General features: G+C 46.4%; 1 pseudogene; it reads right to left on the bottom strand.

The window, feature by feature from the left end:
• Positions 1-3,143: 3,143 nt before the first annotated feature.
• Positions 3,144-4,906, bottom strand: LOC144167288 (acetylcholinesterase pseudogene; annotated as a pseudogene).
• Positions 4,907-5,106: the final 200 nt, after the last annotated feature.

Genomic DNA, 5,106 nt, shown 5'->3' with positions numbered 1-5,106 from the left:
AATTCTAATGGCTATGACAAAGTCTACACCACTTTATAGTGAGTTTAGCATGCGTCCGTATGATTAGGAAACAAAATGGAATGAAGACATTTGAGCTGAAATATTTATAAGGAAGTCTTGTTAGCACCAGCATATAATACGCAGTACTAACAACACTTGCGCCCACGGAGTAGCAAAACGGCTAGCGAAGGAAGAGGCAAGACGTAAGGGAATACGGAAAAGTCGATGAAGACAGAAGAAAAACATTGTGACTGAGAATTACCTTGGTTACGTGTGGTAAAAGCGGACGTAATTCAAAGGATGAAGTGCACGGCCTGCGATTGTCACCCGCCTGCTTAATATAAATGTAATGATGACTGATTCCCTCGCGCGTACGAGCTACCGGCTACGTAATTGAGAGGTATTTGTTGATCAACTCAAGCAGCGTGACTCTATCGTTGCCCAGGCCTTCAACTACTGCACTACCAAGTGGGATACGATTAGAAGCAAATACGTGTTTGGTTCAACTTACAGGGTATCTGCTGCAGGTGGCGTCCAGTCGTAGCGTATATTCTCCCAGAAAGTGCAATAGTCAGCTCGATACGCAAGGCTGACTCTGGGGTTTTCGTTGAGGACAAGGTATTCCCTACGTCCTGGGCTCCGTTGAGGCCAGCTTGGAAGTTGTGGCTGATGCCCTTCGTTTTCCCCCTGGTTTGGATCCCTTGTCACATGCAAGGAAGCATAGCACGCATTCTATGTATTATCAGCCGGTAAATTAGATTTATGTTATTCTTACATCCATAATATTTTAATGTAGTTAGCTTATATAGGTGCGAGCAACAAGGAGCGTTGCTTTTTAAACGTCCAAGAAAGGGCTGTTTTGAAGTGGCCATGCAGAAAAAAACACAAGTTTGGTTCATTCGAAAGATTGCCTCGTTAGAGTTATACTGACAGCACGTTTTACATAAACTTCGCTCAAATAAGCTTCAGAATTAGGAAAAAGGGGAATGGCTATCCGACCCTTTACCTCATTTCCCCCAACAGAACCTATAATGTCGTTAGCCCCCTGCTGTGCGATTGGCTCAGGCCGGCGACCGCAAGCGCAAATTACGCGGGGCTTATAAGCTTGGCAAACGAGCTATTTTCGCCTTAACTGTACGGCACATTCTTTTTATAGTAGCAAGAATTGTAGGGGGAACAATTAAAGTTGCGAACGAACACGTAAACACACAACCAGTTAGTGCCCCACTTTGCCGGTCGACACCGCTAACACAGCCGTCGGACGCGCTGGACTTTTCTGAAACAGCACCGACCAACTGACACAAGCGGCATTTTCGCATACGTGACCATGTTTGTCGAGGCGTAGCCCAAGTTTTAGGAAACGATTAGTATGACCCGTAATAAAACAGTGCAGGTGTAAAAGTACGGCTAGAAGACTGGCACTTCACTATTGCAGCGACCTCAATGAAAGAGGGCGATAAACAAGACAACCAAAATCCGGTACTTCAGTAGTATTCCAGTGCCATATATTAAAGTGGGCGGTGAACACCATAATCAAACGGGCGCCTGTGAGCTGGTAGAAGCTTTGGTCAGCCGGCTTTACTTAGTTTTAAGGCCCTGCTCTTAATACATCATTGCCAACGTCCCAAAAACACACAATTTAACGGGATAAATAATATTTTGACTGAAATTATTTAGTTTATCAGTTTATCAGTTAAATAAACCCGGCCAAGTGTCGCACCAACTTCCTGGGTATTTACGTGAATGTTCGTTTCTTTAATTTTAGGGGAGAAGGCCCTTATTGACTGGTGCTGCTAGCGTCTCCTGTCATCGTCGTCCTAATAGTTGTCGCATGTGGTCACGGTACTACAACATCGGGAAACTCGTTTACGCCTCTCGCTAATACGGAACAAGTACTCAAAATTAAAACTTTTAAACTCAATGTAAGAGCTGTCGGAAATGCAGATCAGTGATTCGTCATAACGGGCTGTAGAGCTGCTATCCGCTCACTGCTTCCCCACAATGCGATTGAAATTCCCCGCCTTCGCAATGCTTGCGCGCCCCCATCTGAAGCTGCGCCAGCAGGAGTTCTGTTCTTTTTGTGCTTGATCTTCCTCCACCACATGCCGGCGTTGCACTACTACTTTTTTCGCTTCCTATCGTAAAAAACAACCCAACGAGCGTGTTCCTAAATAAATGAACGAGGGCGCTGCCGGTTAATTGCATATATTTTCCTGAAATGTACCTACAGTTTTCTTTGCGCTACAACGGGGAGATGTATGAAAAGCACCCATGGTTCACGACTTTCGAACACTTATGACTATATGAAACGCTTGGCTTTCGAAGTCTCTGCATTACACCGTGAGGACAGCCCCCATGACGGAACGTCGTGTGGCGCTACTGGTGTCCACGAGAGCAAGATACGACGACAAGGCGAGCCCCTAAAGTGTTCCGGACTTACAAAACGCTGGGAAACTCATTTGCGCCTCACGGTAGAGAGCTACGCCAGGTTCGGCCATTTGTTCGTTGTCGTAATTAGTGAGTTTACGGTGGAGTTGTAGACAGTTGAGGGCTCGCGCCTACTATAAGTAGATGGGTTTCTGGATACGTGTCGTTATGGAAGACGACTGCATTTCGTTTTTTTTTATCCCAAAATTCTTACTGCCATAAAAAGAATGTGCCTTAAATTTAAGCCCATATACTCCATTGGGCAAGCTAAATAAGCCCTGTCCAATTTGCGTATGCTTTTGCCGGCCTCTGCCAATCGCTCAGCTGGGCATATGGTAGCATAGGTTCTGTTGCTGGAAAGGACCTAGTCGGTGGCACGGCCATTCCCGTTTTTCCTAATTATACAGCTTAGGTGAGCGACGTTTACGTTGAAAGTTGTCTGAGTAAGATTCTGATGGGGCCATCTTTCGAATACGCCCAACCTTGTTTTGTCGGCACTGCTTCTTTAGGTCTCACGTGATGGTAGTAAATTCGTCTTAACACATTTGGTGTAGGACGGCCTCCTCCCGAATCTTTATGAGAATAATGGTTTATCTGCAGCAATGGCAATATTCAAGCAAGCGTTTTTGCTCTTACACTTTGGGGCCGTCTTTAAAGCATTGGAAGCATGTTTTCCCAGTTTTGAGGCTTTCCGATGCAAGTGAAAGCACCTACGCTGTACAAAACAAACCGGGGGCGTCCACCTTCTGCCGCGCTACGATGGTGTTATGTTAAAATGGAGCCTGGGTGCCCAAAGTCCAAACCGCATCACGATAACCAATTATCTCTTGAAACTTCGGTAAAAGTTAGTGTATTGCCACATTCCCCTTCGATTTCTGGATCCTGCAGGAAGTCCCGCACTGCACAATGCTGGGAGATCAGGCCCTCATGGTAAAGACGTCATGCAAGCCTAGAGATTTGTAGAACACGTACCCTGTTTTGGCAAAGTTTGCCCAGTATCGCATGAAGTTAGCACTCAAGATCCGTTCCACTTCATCCCACTCCTGTGTTTCATTCAAAGGTTCCCCGAATTCGAAGGCTATCTCTTCTCCGTGAGTTACTCCAGTCCACTCAGGCAAGCGATTTCGTGAAGAACGGTGGGCGAACAAGTACTGGTACACGCTCGCATCCCCTTTGCCGAGAAGGTCAGAAAACTGCAGGACTGGACAAGTGAAATGATAGTCACTCACGATTGCATCCAGGACACTAAGCTTCTCTTCGGTTGACGAGGGTATGACGCCTCCGTACACGTCCAATATCTTGTCCACCGGAGGCTCACCAGCACCTGGATTCAGAGCTTTGATGACAGCCATAAAGTTCTCTTCTGTAACCTCGTTTGGCTCCGTCATTGCGGGGTGTCCGAGAAACTTCTCCAGAAAGAAGGAACCCTCATTCGCGTTCGACCCAAGTAGAACAGCCTTGTCATTACTAAAAGTCCCACTGCCAGACAGGACTTGCGTAAAGTTTGTGATAGAGTCATCTTCTTGCACAGGAAGAAACATGAATTCGAGAATGCGACTGGGGCGTTTCTCATTCTTTAAAATTTCTTCCGCATCTTTATTGAGAAGGCACTGAAGAGTGGTATTGTCTAGTGCATCGGAACAATTCAAAGCCACGGCCAGTGCCTTGGCCAATCCACGTGCAGTGGCATTGTCGCGAAATCCCCAAGGAGCAAAGGCAGACCCGCTTTGAAGAATTGCTCTCTTGAAGAGGGTCCGGGAGAAAGGTGATAATAGGTGGAAGCCAATGCTCACAGCGCCAGAGCTCTCACCAAAGATAGTAATGCGGTTTTCATCACCTCCGAAAGCTCCTATGTTATTTTTAACCCATTTCATTGCCAGGCGTTGGTCGTGTAGCCCCGCGTTTCCAGGAACCAGCTCATTACCGAACGATAGAAATCCAAGGGATGCCACGCGATAGTTCAATGAGACGACAATGACCATTTCTTCGGTAACCAGAGTGGACGCATCGTAGATGTCTAGAGTCGATGAGCCGGAGCAGAAACCGCCACCGTGGATCCATACTAGTACGGCAAATTTGTCTTGCTTGTGGGAGTGTTCTGGTGCCCACACGTTTAGCTTTAGGCAGTCTTCGCTTAGGTTGGTATTGGGACCGTATGGCTCAATGACGGTCTGAACGCACGAGTTTGGTTTAGTGGTGGCCTCTAATACGCCAGCCCACTGTTCTTTTTCTACTGGTCGTTGGAAACGCAGATTCCCGACGGGGGGCTCAGCGTAGGGTATGCCGTAAAAAATTCGCACGGTTTTCCCAACTCTGGATGTCCCTGTGAACCCCTTAACTACGCCTTGCTTTGTCTCCACAAAGAGCGAATCGTTTTCATGAACGCTCGCGGCCATCAGAGGTTGCAAAATGGCGTTAAGATTAAGGCTGGTGAGAATTATGAAATGGAAATGGAGCCATTCGTTGCGCACCATGTCGAGTCCCTGAAATAAAGAGATAAAAATGAATTACTTCAATAGCTGCACGTAGTACGAGGAAGACATTGTTTATTGGTTAATTTAACCTTACAGGGCCATTGAAGAGCATTCAGTGAGGGGGGTTACATTTCTGTAAGCGCATTAAAAAAAGTCTAGAAAAAGAAGAAAAAACAAGTACACAATATAAATTTTGGGTAATCAG

Source organism: Haemaphysalis longicornis, unplaced genomic scaffold (genome assembly GCF_048455015.1).
Source record: "Haemaphysalis longicornis isolate Haplotype H1 unplaced genomic scaffold, Haemaphysalis longicornis Haplotype H1 scaffold_2, whole genome shotgun sequence".
NCBI lineage: Eukaryota > Metazoa > Arthropoda > Arachnida > Ixodida > Ixodidae > Haemaphysalis > Haemaphysalis longicornis.
This window is presented reverse-complemented; position numbering and strand designations above follow the sequence as displayed.